This window comes from Gopherus flavomarginatus (genome assembly GCF_025201925.1).
Source record: "Gopherus flavomarginatus isolate rGopFla2 chromosome 13 unlocalized genomic scaffold, rGopFla2.mat.asm SUPER_13_unloc_1, whole genome shotgun sequence".
Taxonomy (NCBI): domain Eukaryota; kingdom Metazoa; phylum Chordata; order Testudines; family Testudinidae; genus Gopherus; species Gopherus flavomarginatus.
Window position 1 is genome coordinate 443,849 of NW_026114609.1, and position 15,835 is coordinate 459,683.

General features: G+C 60.2%; 2 non-coding genes across 2 annotated transcripts; one reads left to right on the plus strand and one right to left on the minus strand.

The window, feature by feature from the left end:
• Window positions 1–6,783: 6,783 nt before the first annotated feature.
• On the minus strand, window positions 6,784–6,855 carry TRNAC-GCA (transfer RNA cysteine (anticodon GCA)). Its single transcript has one exon. It is a non-coding gene; the product is annotated as a tRNA-Cys (tRNA).
• An 8,898-nt stretch (window positions 6,856–15,753) lies between these two features.
• Window positions 15,754–15,835, plus strand: TRNAS-AGA (transfer RNA serine (anticodon AGA)). Its single transcript has one exon. It is a non-coding gene; the product is annotated as a tRNA-Ser (tRNA).

Consider the following 15,835-nt stretch of genomic DNA (forward strand, 5'->3'; position numbering starts at 1 on the left):
CCCCTCGACCTCATCTCCCCAACAGCCCTTACCCCCAGCTCTGAGCCCAGTCCCTGTGAGCTGGATACCCCCTGACCCCATCCCCCCCACAGCTCTGACCCCCATCTCCTAGCCCAGTCCCTCTGAGCTCGAAACCCCCTTGACCCCATCCCCCCTACAGCCCTGACCCCCAGCTCCGAGCCCAGCCCCTCTCAGCTGGAAACCCCCTGACCCTATCCCCTCCACAGCCCTGAACCCCAGGTCTGAGCCCAGTCTCTCTGAGCTGGAAACCCCCACGACCCGATCCCTCCCACAGCCCTGACCCCCAGCTCCGAGCCCAGCCCTTCTGAGCTGGAAACCCCCTGACCCCATCCCCCCCACATCCCTGACCCCCAGCTCCGAGCCCAGTCCCTCTGAGCTGGAAACCCCCTCGACCCCATCCCACCCCACAGTCCTGACCCCCAGCTCTAAGCCCAGTCCCTCTCAGCTGGAAACCCCCAGACCTCATCCCCCCCCAGCCGTGATCCCCAGCTCCGAGCCCAGTCCCTCTGAGCTGGAAACCCCCTCGACTCCATCCCCCCCACAGCCCTGACCCCCAGCTCTGAGCCCAGCCCGTCTGAGCTGGAAACCCGCTGACCCCATCCCCCCTACAGCCCTGACCCCCAGCTCCGAGCTCAGTCCCTCTGAGCTGGAAACCCCCTCGACCCCATCCCCCACTCAGCCCTGATTCCCAGCTCCGACCCCAGTCCCTCTGAGCTGGAAACCCACTCGACCCCATCCCCCCCTCAGCCCTGATTCCCAGCTCCGACCCCAGTCCCTCTGAGCTGGAAACCCCCTGACCCCATCCCCCCCACAGCCCTGACCCCCAGCTCTGAGCCCAGGCCCTGTGAACTGGAAACCCCCTCGACTCCATCCCCCCCCAAAGCCCTGACCCCCAGCTCTGAGCCCAGTACCTCTGAGCTGGAAAATACCTCGTTCCCATCCCCCCACAGACCTGACCCCCAGCTCCGAGCCCAGTCTCTCTGAGCTGGAAACCGCCTGACCGCATCCCCCCCCACAGCCCTGACCCCCAGCTCCGAGCCCAGTCTCTCTGAGCTGGAAACCGCCTGACCGCATCCCCCCCCACAGCCCTGACCCCCAGCTCTGAGCCCAGTCCCTCTGAGATGGAAAAACCCTCGACCCCATCCCCCCACAGCCCTGACCCCCAGCTCCGAGCCCTGTCCCTTTCAGCTGGAAACCCTCTGGCCCCATCTCAACCACAGACCTGACCCGAAGCTTCGAGCCCTGTCCCTCTGAGCTGGAAACCCCCTGGTCCCTTCCCTCCCACTGCCCTGACCTCCAGCTCCGAGCCCAGCTCCTCTGGGCTGGAAACCCCCTGACCCAATCCCCCCCACAGCCCTGACTCCCAGCTCCGAGCCCAGCCCCTCTGAGCTGGAAACCCCCTGATCCCATCCCCCCCTCAGCCCTGATTCCCAGCTCCGACCCCAGTCCCTCTGAGCTGGAAACCCACTCGACCCCATCCCCACCTCAGCCCTGATTCCCAGCTCCAACCCCAGTCCCTCTGAGCTGGAAACCCCCTGACCCCATCCCCCCCACAGCCCTGACCCCCAGCTCTGAGCCCAGGCCCTCTGAACTGGAAACCCCCTCGACTCCATCCCCCCCCAAAGCCCTGACCCCCAGCTCTGAGCCCAGTACCTCTGAGCTGGAAAATACCTCGTTCCCATCCCCCCACAGACCTGACCCCCAGCTCCGAGCCCAGTCTCTCTGAGCTGGAAACCGCCTGACCGCATCCCCCCCCACAGCCCTGACCCCCAGCTCCGAGCCCAGTCCCTCTGAGCTGGAATCCCCCTCGACCCCATCCCCCCACAGCCCTGACCCCCAGCTCCGAGCCCTGTCCCTTTCAGCTGGAAACCCTCTGGCCCCATCTCAACCACAGACCTGACCCCCAGCTTCGAGCCCTGTCCCTCTTAGCTGGAAACCCCCTGGTCCCTTCCCTCCCACTGCCCTGACCTCCAGCTCCGAGCCCAGCTCCTCTGAGCTGGAAACCCCCTCGACCCCATCCCCCCCACAGCCCTAACTCCCAGCTCCGATCCCAGCCCCTCTGAGCTGCAAACCCCCTGATCCCATCCCCCCCAGAACCCTGACCCCCAGCTCCGAGACTAATCCGTCTGAGTTGGAAACTCCCTCGACCCCATGCCCCCCACAGCCCTGACCCCCATCTCCGAGCCCAGACCCTCTGAGCTGGAAACCCCCTCGACCTCATCCCCCCAACAGCCCTTACCCCCAGCTCTGAGCCCAGTCCCTGTGAGCTGGATACCCCCTGACCCCATCCCCCCCACAGCTCTGACCCCCATCTCCTAGCCCAGTCCCTCTGAGCTCGAAACCCCCTTGACCCCATCCCCCCTACAGCCCGGACCCCCAGCTCCGAGCCCAGCCCCTCTCAGCTGGAAACCCCCTGACCCTATCCCCTCCACAGCCCTGAACCCCAGGTCTGAGCCCAGTCTCTCTGAGCTGGAAACCCCCACGACCCGATCCCTCCCACAGCCCTGACCCCCAGCTCCGAGCCCAGCCCTTCTGAGCTGGAAACCCCCTGACCCCATCCCCCCCACATCCCTGACCCCCAGCTCCGAGCCCAGTCCCTCTGAGCTGGAAACCCCCTCGACCCCATCCCACCCCACAGTCCTGACCCCCAGCTCTAAGCCCAGTCCCTCTCAGCTGGAAACCCCCAGACCTCATCCCCCCCCCAGCCGTGATCCCCAGCTCCGAGCCCAGTCCCTCTGAGCTGGAAACCCCCTCGACTCCATCCCCCCCACAGCCCTGACCCCCAGCTCTGAGCCCAGCCTGTCTGAGCTGGAAACCCGCTGACCCCATCCCCCCTACAGCCCTGACCCCCAGCTCCGAGCTCAGTCCCTCTGAGCTGGAAACCCCCTCGATCCCATCCCCCACTCAGCCCTGATTCCCAGCTCCGACCCCAGTCCCTCTGAGCTGGAAACCCACTCGACCCCATCCCCCCCTCAGCCCTGATTCCCAGCTCCGACCCCAGTCCCTCTGAGCTGGAAACCCCCTGACCCCATCCCCCCCACAGCCCTGACCCCCAGCTCTGAGCCCAGGCCCTGTGAACTGGAAACCCCCTCGACTCCATCCCCCCCCAAAGCCCTGACCCCCAGCTCTGAGCCCAGTACCTCTGAGCTGGAAAATACCTCGTTCCCATCCCCCCACAGACCTGACCCCCAGCTCCGAGCCCAGTCTCTCTGAGCTGGAAACCGCCTGACCGCATCCCCCCCCACAGCCCTGACCCCCAGCTCTGAGCCCAGTCCCTCTGAGATGGAAAAACCCTCGACCCCATCCCCCCACAGCCCTGACCCCCAGCTCCGAGCCCTGTCCCTTTCAGCTGGAAACCCTCTGGCCCCATCTCAACCACAGACCTGACCCCAAGCTTCGAGCCCTGTCCCTCTGAGCTGGAAACCCCCTGGTCCCTTCCCTCCCACTGCCCTGACCTCCAGCTCCGAGCCCAGCTCCTCTGGGCTGGAAACCCCCTGACCCAATCCCCCCCACAGCCCTGACTCCCAGCTCCGAGCCCAGCCCCTCTGAGCTGGAAACCCCCTGATCCCATCCCCCCCAGAACCCTGACCCCCAGCTCCGAGACTAATCCGTCTGAGTTGGAAACTCTCTCGACCCCATGCCCCCCACAGCCCTGACCCCCATCTCCGAGCCCAGACCCTCTGAGCTGGAAACCCCCTCGACCTCATCTCCCCAACAGCCCTTACCCCCAGCTCTGAGCCCAGTCCCTGTGAGCTGGATACCCCCTGACCCCATCCCCCCCACAGCTCTGACCCCCATCTCCTAGCCCAGTCCCTCTGAGCTCGAAACCGCCTCGACCCCATCCCCCCTACAGCCCTGATCCTCAGCTCCGAGCCCAGCCCCTCTCAGCTGGAAACCCCCTGACCCTATCTCCCCCACAGCCCTGAACCCCAGGTCTGAGCCCAGTCTCTCTGAGCTGGAAACCCCCTCGACCCGATCCCTCCCACAGCCCTGACCCCCAGCTCCGAGCCCAGCCCTTCTGAGCTGGAAACCCCCTGACCCCATCCCCCCCACATCCCTGACCCCCAGCTCCGAGCCCTGTCCCTCTGAGCTGGAAACCCCCTCGACCCCATCCCACCCCACAGTCCTGACCCCCAGCTCTGAGCCCAGTCCGTCTGAGCTGGAAACCCGCTGACCCCATCCCCCCCACAGCCCTGACCCCCAGCTCCGAGCCCAGTCCCTCTGAGATGGAAAACCCCTCGACCCCATCCCCCCACAGCCCTGACCCCCAGCTCCGAGCCCTGTCCCTTTCAGCTGGAAACCCTCTGGCCCCATCTCAACCACAGACCTGACCCCCATCTTCGAGCCCTGTCCCTCTGAGCTGGAAACCCCCTGGTCCCTTCCCTCCCACTGCCCTGACCTCCAGCTCCGAGCCCAGCTCCTCTGAGCTACAAACCCCCTCGACCCCATCCCCCCCACAGCCCTTACTCCCAGCTCCGAGCCCAGCCCCTCTGAGCTGGAAACCCCCTGATCCCATCCCCCCCACAACCCTGACCCCCAGCTCCGAGACTAATCCGTCTGAGCTGGAAACTCCCTCGACCCCATGCCCCCCACAGCCCTGACCCCCATCTCCGAGCCCAGACCCTCTGAGCTGGAAACCCCCTCGACCTCATCCCCCCAACAGCCCTTACCCCCAGCTCTGAGCCCAGTCCGTGTGAGCTGGATACCCCCTGACCCCATCCCCCCCACAGCTCTGACCCCCATCTCCTAGCCCAGTCCCTCTGAGCTCGAAACCCCCTCGACCCCATCCCCCCACAGCCCTGACCCCCAGCTCCGAGCCCTGTCCCTTTGAGCTGGAGACCCCCTCGACCCCTTCTCCCCAACAGGCATGACCCCCAGCTCCGACCCAATCCCTCTGAGCTGGAAACCCCCTCGACTCCATCCTCCAAACAGCCCTGACCCCCAGCTCCGAGCCCAGTCCCTCTGAGCTCGAAACCCCCTGACCCCATCCCCCCTACAGCCCTGGCCCCCAGCTCCGTGCCCAGCCCCTCTGAGCTGGAAACCCCCTGACCCCATCCCCTCCACAGCCCTGACCCCTAGCTCTGAGCCCAGGCTGTCTGAGCTGGAAACCCCGTGACTCCATCCCCCCCACAGCCCTGACCCCCAGCTCCGAGCCCAGTCCCTCTGAGCTGGGATCCCCCTCAACTCTATCCCCCCCCGCAGTCCTGACCCCCAGCTCTGAGCGCAGTCTCTCTGAGCTGGAAATCCCCTCACCCCATCCCCCCCACAGCCCTAACCCCCAGCTCCGAAACCAGCCCCTCTGAGCTGGAAACCTCCTGACCCCATCCCTCCCCAGCCCTGATCCCCAGCTCCGAGCCCAGTCCCTCTGAGCTGGAAACCCCCTGACCCCATCCTCCCCACAGCCCTGACCCCCAGCTGACAGATAGTGTCCCTAACACAGTTATTGCTCTTTGCATCCTCTTGACTCTCCTAGTTTCTGTGGCCAGTGGTGAGTGAAGCTTCTCGAATCTCAAATTGATTAAAACATACATGCGAACAAATTTTCAACGAAGACTTGTTGGGCTATCTACCTTGTCACTAGAACATGACATTGCTCACAGCATTGACTTGGAGGAACTTGTTTCTAAATTTGCTAAGCTTAAAGCGCAGAAACATGAATTCTAAATTATAACATGTTACTCTGTGACTGTGTATTGTCTATAATGTATGTGGTTTTTTTTTGGGGGGGGGCGCAAGATGGAAGTTTCGCCTAGGGCGCAAAATATGCTTGCACTGGCCCTGCCTATGAAATGAAAAGCCATGTTTTTGTTCAATGAACATTGAAGCTGAAAAGGGAGATGTTTTCCTCATTGATTTCTAGGCCCCACTCTAATGCCCTAAACACCCCTTTCCTCCCACAGCCAGGAATAGAACCCCTCAGTCATGACTACTAGCCCCCCGACCCTGCTCCCTGTGACAAAGGAAAAACCTCTGAAACCCCTGTACTGGCCCCTCACCTCCCTGCTTGTGCTGCACTTGGAACCCAATGAGGTTTCCTTGGGCAGTTTTGACACTCCCAGGAAGGGTGTAATTTTAGGAGCAGGTTCCAAATAGTGCAATTAACCAGCTAGAAGGGGCAGCAGGTGTCAGCACAGGAGCCATTGAAATAACTCTGCACTTACTTAGATGCAGACATAACAAGCTCTATGGCTGGTAAACGTACAGAGACTCTGCTCCTGCTCATGAACTAGCAGCCCATGACCTGTAAACAGCTGCCATTTGAATGCATCTGAAAGTTACACAGAACAACGATCTGTGTTAAAGGAAGGCTGCCATTTATTAGAGCCCCAATTGATGCCGTGTGCGCAAAGAGAGGTTTCAATGTGTAACCGGGAGTTTGGTAAATTTTGGTTATTTTATTTTTCTAAGAGGTTCCTGTCCACCTCCGGTAGAGTTTTCAGTCCCAATGGCAACTTACCAAATGTCATACAGACTAGTCTATTCCTCCCAAGTGGATGTGGTTCTTGTTCGTCTGCACATTGTAGGCCATGGAGGCTAAGGACCTGAAAATGTGTTTTCATGTGCCTTTGTTTAATTGATGAAAACAAACCTAGACACTTAGAGGATTGGAAGTGATTTCAGTTGGGGGACATGTTTGCTAGGTTTTTATGCATTTGCACAGGAAAACATTGAGAGTGTACATGTATTTCAGGGACCCCCATTTAGTGGAGCTCCTGAATATATTGGAAATAGAATCTTTTTTACTGAAGAAACAGGTTTGTGAGGGAGCACTTGGATTTGAACCAAGGACCACTTAATCTGCAGTCAAACACTCTCCTACTGAGCTATACCCCCATAATATTTGCATAGGCAAATCAGTGATCTTAAGGATTTTGAAGGACAGGCTCTGCCTCAGAGAGCTCCTTTTCTATTCCCAGACCACAGGGGTTTTAAAAATGGGGTTTGATTAAATTTTATATACACATGTAGACACCACAGCTTGCACATACACCAGCATAGCTTCCCCCCACTGACATAGCTGCCACCTCTCGAGGAGATGGATTAACTGCACGGACGGGACAGCTCTCTCCCCTCCACTTAGAGCATCTTCATTATTTATGAATAGGTGGGAAATAACCTCCTGAATGGACAGGAACCAATTTATCAAATATTGCTGTGTCTGCATTCAATATGGGGAACTGGTCAGATTGGGCTGGTGTCACGGAGTGTGGGGGAGTCCGGCCCTGCACCCCTCTTCCTGGGACCCACAGTGACTCTCGGCCAGCCAGTACAACAGAAGGTTTATTGGACAACAGGAACACAGGTTACAGCAGAGCTTGCAGGCACAGTCAGGACCCCTCCACCGAGTCCTTCTGGGCTTTCAGGGTGCTTGGATCCTAGCTAGGATACCCTGAATTCCGCCCACACAGCCCCAAGCCCCAAACTCTAACTGCTTCCCTCCTGCCACTCCCTTCCTTTGTCCCCTTCCCGGGCAAAGGTGTTGACCTTTCCCCTCCCTTACCTAGCTCAGGTTACAGGTTCTGGCATCGTCCATCCCCTAAAGTCCTCCCCTGCTCTCCCACTCCCCACACAGACAGTCCCTACTGCATCACATCTCTCCCCCCTTCGAGACTGAACTGAGCGGGGTCACTCTGCCCAGTGACCTGGGGAAGTTCAGGGTCCCCTCTCCGGGACAACGCATCCGCTGTCAGGTTGGCACTTCCCTTCACATGGACCACGTCCATGTCATAGTCCTGCAGGAGCAGGCTCCACCTCAGGAGCTTGGCGTTGGCTCCTTTCATCTGGTGCAGCCAGGTCAGGGGAGAGTGGTTGGTGTACACGGTGAAGTGTCGCCCAAAGAGATATGGCTCTAGCTTCTTAAGGGCCCACACCATGGCCAGGCATTCCTTCTCGATGGCCGCGTAGCTTTGTTCCCGGGGTAGCAGCTTCTTACTCAGGTACACGATAGGGTGTCTCTCCCCCTTTTCATCCTCCTGCATTAACACCGCCCCCAGTCCCGTGTCTGAGGCATCGGTGAACACCATAAAGGGTTTGTCAAAATCTGGGTTTGCCAGAACTGGGTCGCTAACCAGAGCCTCCTTCAGCGCCCGGAAAGCCTCCTGGCACTGCTCAGTCCAGATCACCTTGTCTGGCTTCCCCTTTTTGCACAGTTCAGTGATGGGGCCGGCTATGGCACTGAAGTGGGGCACGAACCTTCGATAGTACCCCGCCATCCCAATAAAGGCCTGGACCTGCTTTTTGGTTTGGGGAGCAGGCCAGTCTCTGATCACCTCCACCTTGGCTGGTTCCGGCTTCAGGCAGCCGCTCCCCACCCGATGGCCCAGGTAAGATACTTCAGCCATCCCCACCTTGCACTTCTCAGCCTTTACTGTTAACCCAGCCTTCCGGAGTCGGTCCAGGACTTGTTTAACCTGGGACACGTGGTCCTCCCAGGTCTGGCTGAAGACGCAGATGTTGTCAATATACGCCACGGCAAAACTCTCCATCCCCCTCAGTAGCTGATCCACCAGGCGCTGGAAGGTGGCCGGCGCTCCCTTGAGGCCGAAGGGCAGGGTCAAAAACTCATAGAGCCCCAGAGGGGTGATAAAGGCCGATTTCAGCCTCGCATCTGCGTCCAGCGGCACTTGCCAGTAGCCTTTGGTAAGATCCATAGTGGTGAGGTACCGTGCACCTCCCAGCTTGTCTAGGAGCTCGTCAGGCCTGGGCATAGGGTAGGCATCAGATACGGTGATGGCATTGAGCTTTCGATAGTCCACACAGAACCGGATTGACCCATCCTTCTTGGGAACCAGCACTACTGGCGAGGCCCAAGGGCTGGAAGACGGCTGGATCACCCCCAAAGCCAGCATGTCCCTGACCTCTCTTTCAAGATCCTGGGCAGTTTTACCAGTGACCCGAAAAGGGGAGCATCTTATAGGGGGGTGTGACCCCGTCTCCACCCGGTGGACAGTCAAATTAGTGCGTCCAGGCTGGTTGGAAAACAGCTGTCGGTACAGATGCAGCACCCCTCTGATCTCAGCGTGCTGGCCCGGGGTCAGTTGCTCAGAGAGGGGAATCGCCTCCAGGGGGGAACCAGCTTTTGTCCCAGGGAATAGATCCACTAAGGGGTCATCTCCCTGCCCCTCCCAATGTCCACACACGGCCAACACCACATTCCCCCTGTCATAGTATGGTTTCATCATGTTCACATGGTACACCCGACGGTGATGTGCCCGGTTTGACAGCTCCACCACATAGTTTACCTCATTCAGTTGCTTGATAACCTTGAAGGGCCCTTCCCAGGCGGCCTGGAGTTTGTTTCTCCTCACGGGGATAAGAACCATCACCTGATCCCCGGTGGCGAAGGCACGGGCTCGTGCTGTGCGGTCATACCAGACCTTCTGCCTCCTCTGGGCTCGGGCCAGATTCTCCCTGGCAAGGCCCATGAGCTCGGCCAGTCTTTCCCGGAAGGTCAGGACATACTCCACCACTGACTCTCCCTCGGGAGAGGCCTTCCCCTCCCATTCGTCCCTCATCAGGTCTAGGGGCCCCCTCACCCGCCTTCCATACAACAGTTCGAAAGGTGAAAACCCGGTAGATTCCTGGGGTACCTCCCTGTATGCAAACAGCAGGTGAGGTAAGTACTTGTCCCAATCTTGCGGATGCTGGTTCATAAATGTTTTTAGCATCATCTTCAGCGTCCCGTTGAACCTTTCTACCAGCCCGTTGGACTGGGGGTGATACGCTGAGGCCCAGTTGTGCTGGACCCCACATTTCTGCCATAAGGACCGGAGCAGGGCCGACATGAAGTTGGACCCCTGGTCCGTTAAGACCTCCTTGGGGAACCCCAGGAGTTCTCCATAGGCCCCCTTTGGGAGGTCCCAAGGAGGAATTGTCAGCAGCGCATCTGCCACTGTGTCTGCTTCGATAGAGGACAAGGCCACCGCCTCGGGGTAGCGAGTGGCAAAATCCACCACCACCAGGATGTATTTCTTCCCTGACCGGGTCATCTTGCTGAGAGGTCCCACTATGTCCATGGCCACCTTCTGGAAAGGTTCTTCTATGATGGGTAAAGGCCTCAAAGCCGCTTTCCCCTTGTCCCGGGCCTTCCCCACCCTCTGGCAGGGGTCACAGGATTGGCAGTACTGTCGGACATGGGTAAAGACCCCAGGCCAGTAAAAGTTCTGTAGCAGCCTCTGCCTGGTGCGCCGGATTCCCTGGTGCCCTGCGAGAGGGATGTCATGGGCCAGGTACAACAGCTTGTGACGGAACTTCTGGGGAACCACCAGCTGCCTCCTGATCCCCCATGACTCTACTTCCCCTGGGGGAGCCCATTCTCGGTACAGGAACCCCTTCTCCCACAGGAACCTCTCCTTGCAACCTCTCCTCATGGTCTGTACCGCACTAAGGTCAGCCCGGTCCCTGTGCTTCCGCAAGGAGGGATCTTTCTGCAACTCGGCCTGGAACTCAGCAGCTGGGACAGGAATGGGGACCGGCTCTCTCTTGCTGGCTGGGTCTGAGGCCGCAGCCTCTCTGCACCGTGCCCCTGGGCGTTCCCCGCTCCCTGAGTTAGGGTCCTGCACCTCAGGTCGAGTACCTTCCCCGTTTTCGGGGTGCAGTGCCATTTGCCGACTCTGACTACGAGTCACGACCAGGGCACTCTGGGTGTTACTAGGCCAGTCCTCAAGGTCCCCTCCCATTAACACGTCAGTGGGCAAATATTGGTGTACCCCCACATCTTTGGGGCCCTCCTTGGCCCCCCATTTCAGGTGTACCCTTGCCACGGGTACCTTGAATGGGGTCCCGCCCACGCCCATCAGGGTCAGGTAGGTGTCGGGCACCATCCGATCTGAGGCCACCACCTCGGGCCGGGCCAGCGTCACCTCTGCGCCCGTGTCCCAGTACCCAGTGACCTTCCTCCCATCCACTTCCAGGGAAACAATGCACTCTTTCCGGAGGGGCAGCCCCGCGCCCACCTGGTAAACCAAAAACCCGGAACCGGGAGCATCCATAGGTGGTATGTTGCCAACCCCCCTTTCCTGGGAATGTAGCCCCTCCTCCGATTGGGTTTTTACCCCGTCCACCCTCTGCGGGTTGGGTCTGCTTGGTCTGTCCCTGAGCTTGGGGCACTGGGCCCGTATGTGACCTCATTGGCCACAGCGATAGCAGCCCATATCTCGTGGGTCCCCTTGAGTGGGTCGGAGGGACCTGCCGCTGGATGTTCCCCTTTTGGGGGGGTTCTCCATAGGCCCCCTTTGGGAGGTCCCATGTTGACTCTCTCTCTGCGTTGAGGCAGGCCTGCTCCTTCGAGACTCCTCCCTGCCATCCCCTGCCCGACTGTCCACAAATTGGTCGGCCAGCTGGCCTGCATGCTGCGGGTTCTCCGGCTTCTGGTCCATCAACCACAGCCTCAGGTCGGACGGGCACTGCTCGTACAGGTGCTCCAGTATGAATAGGTCAAGCAGGTCCTCTTTAGTTTGGGCCCCAGCTGTCCATTTGCGGGCATACCCCTGCGCCCGGTTGACCAGTTGTAGGTATGTGACCTCACGGGTTTTACGCTGGCTCCGGAACTTTTTCCGGTACATCTGCGGAGTCAGCCCAAACTCGCGGAGCAGGGCCTGTTTGAACAGTTCGTAGTCCCCTGCCTCCGCCCCTTTCAGTCGGCTGTACACCTCCACGGCTGTGGAGTCCAGTAAGGGGGTGAGAACTGCAATCCTGTCTGCAGGGTCAACCCTGTGCAGCTCGCAGGCATTCTCAAAGGCCGTCAGGAAGGTATCTATGTCCTCCCCCTCCTTACGCCGGGGCAGCAAGTGCTTATCAAAGCTCTTTGTAGGCTTGGGTCCCCCCTCACTCACCGCAGCCAGGGCCCCACTGCTCGCCAGCCGGGCCAGGTCCAGCTCATGTTTACGCTGTTTCTCCTTCTCCTCCCACTCACGCTGGCGCTGGTTCTCCTCATGTTTACGCTGGTTCTCCTCATGTTTACGCTGGTTCTCCTCATGTTCACGCTGTTTCGCCTTCTCCTCCAGCTCTCGCCTCTTTAACTCGAGCTCCTCCCGTCTCAGCTCCCTTTCATATTCCAGCCGCATCCGCTCCACGGATGCCGAGCGTTGCCGGGAGGATCCCCTGCTGGGGGGTGGGCTTCGCCGGGCAGATCCCCTGCTGGCCGGGGGTGTCACGGTGCCCTCGGTATACACTGGGCTCCTCCCCGCCCTTCCTCTACGCCTAGGAAGGGGGGGTCTCGGGAAGCCCTCGTCCGCCGGCTGACCACTCCCAGCGGGGACAGACACTGGTGCCTGCGCTGCATCTGCTCGGCTGCTTCCCTCAGAGACAGGGCTCCGTTCATTCATGCGGTCTCCCTGCTCCAGCTGTGCAATCAGCTGGTCCTTGCTGAGCCTCCCTGGGTGCAGCCCCCTCTGCTTGCACAGCTCCACCAGGTCACACTTGCGCCGCTTGGCATACATCTTCCTGCTGGCCACTCACAGGCCGGGGTGCTCGCCGCTCCCCACGGTTTCCAGGGGGACCCCTAGTGCACCAGCCCTTCTTGAGGTCACCACCTCTCTGCCAGGGTCGAGCTGCAGACTCCTCCGCCCCTGGGACCGCTCGCTGCAATCCCCCGGGGGACCCTGTTACTGCAAAGTCCTTCTCACTGGGCACACACTCCCAGGGGTTAACCACCCCTTCGTTTTACTGCTCCCCAGTCACTTACTGCAGGAAGCGCCGTCCACGGGGTGCAGTATCTCCCGCCACTGCCACCAGTTGTCACGGAGTGTGGGGGAGTCCGGCCCTGCACCCCTCTTCCTGGGACCCACAGTGACTCTCGGCCAGCCAGTACAACAGAAGGTTTATTGGACAACAGGAACACAGGTTACAGCAGAGCTTGCAGGCACAGTCAGGACCCCTCCACCGAGTCCTTCTGGGCTTTCAGGGTGCTTGGATCCTAGCTAGGATACCCTGAATTCCGCCCACACAGCCCCAAGCCCCAAACTCCAACTGCTTCCCTCCTGCCACTCCCTTCCTTTGTCCCCTTCCCGGGCAAAGGTGTTGACCTTTCCCCTCCCTTACCTAGCTCAGGTTACAGGCTCTGGCATCGTCCATCTCCTAAAGTCCTTCCCTGCTCTCCCACTCCCCACACAGACAGTCCCTACTGCATCACAGCTGGATTAGTAGGAACATTGCAAGCAGATAGAGGGAAGTGATTATTTCCCTCTATTCAGCACTGGTGAGGCCACAGCTGGAGCATTGTGTCCAGTTTTCACCCACCTCCCCCAATACAGAAACAAATTGGAGAGAGTTTAGGGGAGGGCAACAAAAATGATTAGGGGACAGAGGACTTACAAGAAGAGGCTGAGGGCAGGGCCGCCCACAGGGGGGCAGGTGGGGCAATTTGCCCCAGGCCCTGCAGAGGCCCCCATGATCATATAGTATTCTATAGTATTGCAACTTTTTTTTATGGAAGGGGCCCCTGAAAATGTTTTGCCCCAGGCCCCTTGAATCCTGTGGCAGCCCTACCCAGACCAAGGTGCTGTCCCCCCACTCCACCCCCTTCACTCATTCTCTTCCCTCTGAGGCCCCACCTGTGCTCTGCCCTCACTCCCATTTGGCCACTTCCCACACCTGCTCTTCCTCTTTGGCTGAGGCCTGCTGGTCCACCTTTCGCTCGCTCCTCTCCTCCCCCAAGGCCTCCTCGCGCCTCTCCACCCTCTACCCCAAGGTCTACCTGCTGCCCACACCTCTCTGCCTCCTCCCCTGAGACCCGCACTGCCCATTGCCCACACCTCTCTGCCCCCTCCCCTGAGACTCACCCTGCCCATTGCCCACACCTCTCTGAGCCCTCCCCTGAGACCCCCCTGCCCATTGCCCACACCTCTCTGCCCCCTCCCCTGAGACTCACCCTGCCCATTGCCCACACCTCTCTGAGCCCTCCCCTGAGACCAACACTGCCCACACCTCTCTGCCCCCTCCCCTGAGACTCACCCTGCTCATTACCCACACCTCTCTGCCCCCTCCCCTGAGACCTCCCTGCCCACACCTCTCTGCCCCCTCCCCTGAGACTCACCCTGCTCATTACCCACACCTCTCTGCCCCCTCCCCTGAGACCTCCCTGCCCACACCTCTCTGCCCCCTCCCCTGAGAGTCACCTTGCCCATTGCCCACACCTCTCTGCCCCCTCCCCTGAGACCTGCCCTGCCCAAACCTCTCTGAGCCCTCCCCTGAGACCCCCCTGCCCACACCTCTCTGCCCCCTCCCCTGAGAGTCACCCTGCTCATTGCCCACACCTCTCTGCCCCCTCCTCTGAGACCCCCCTGCCCACACCTCTCTGCCCCCTCCCCTGAGAGTCACCCTGCCCATTGCCCACACCTCTCTGCCCCCTCCCCTGAGACCTGCCCTGCCCAAACCTCTCTGAGCCCTCCCCTGAGACCCCCCCTGCCCACACCTCTCTGCCCCCTCCCCTGAGAGTCACCCTGCTCATTGCCCACACCTCTCTGAGCCCTCCCCTGAGACCCCCCTGCCCACACCTCTCTGCCCCCTCCTCTGAGACCCCCCTGCCCACACCTCTCTGCCCCCTCCCCTGAGAGTCACCCTACCCATCACCCACACCTCTCTGAGCCCTCCCCTGAGATCCATCCTGCCCACCTCTCTACCCCTCCCCTGAGACCCACCCTGCCCATCGCTCACATCTCTTTGCCCCCTCCCCTCTCTCTGCCCCCTCCCCTAAGACCAGCCCTGCCCACACCTCTCTGCCCCCTCCCCTGAGACCAGCCCTGCCCACACCTCTCTGCCCTGTCCCCTAGACCGGCTCTGCCCACCACTTGCATCTTTCTGACCTTCCCCTGAGACCTGCCCTGCCCACTGCTTGTACCTCTCTGCCCCCTCCCCTGGCCTGACCAGCCCACCGCCCACACCTCTCTGCCCCCTCCCCTGAGACCCACCCTGTCCACCTCTTTCTTTGGTCATCTGTTGTTATTCCTTGAAACATCAAGGATGGAATAAAAAGCTGAGTTTACTCCAGGGTGAGGAAAGAAAGGAGCCATCAACCCCCTGGCAAAGCTCAGTGCCCCAGAGAAAACCTGCCCCCTGCTATTGCAATCACTGATATACTGGGGATATGACAGGAAAGGGACTGTCTGAATGATCAAGGCAAGAAATGGACAACAAGCTACAGCAATGTCATTAACCACAAACAGGGCAGCCCGGGGGGGTGGGGGGGCAAGTGGGGCAATTTGTCCCAGGCCTCGGGCCCCGCAAGGGCCCCCACAAGAGTTTTTTGGGGCCCCTGGAGCGGGGTCCTTCACTCGCTCTGGGAGCCCCAGAAAACTCTTGCGGGGCCCGGGCCCTCGCAGCTTCTTCCGCTCCCGGTCTTCGCCCTGAACACCTAGCTGCACTTCGGTGGTGGGTCCCGTTTCGGTGGCAATTCAGCTGCAGGGGCCCCCACTGTGAGTCTTCGGGGCACTTCGGCAGCGGATCCAGGAGCAGAAGGACCCCGTTCTGCCGAATTACAGCTGAAGCGGAGGCACCCCGCCGCCGAAGACCCCAGGCCCCCAGAATCCTCTGGGCGGCCCTGACCAGAAACGCACTCGCCTCATGCTCCAGCCAGAAGGGAGAGGAGCAGGAATTCTTGCTGTTCAGCCATGGACACACTTACACAACAGCACAGCAGTGTGTGTGTTGTGGAAGCTGGTCTGAGGAAACAACTGGAATTGATCACTCAGTGAGAGCAGAACTAGAGGACAGTGAGAGCCCTGTGTCAAGTAAGTAGTTGTGGCTGAGTGGTTAAAGCAATGGGCTAGAAATCCATTGGGGTCTCCCTGTGCAGGTTCAAATCTTGTCAATTATG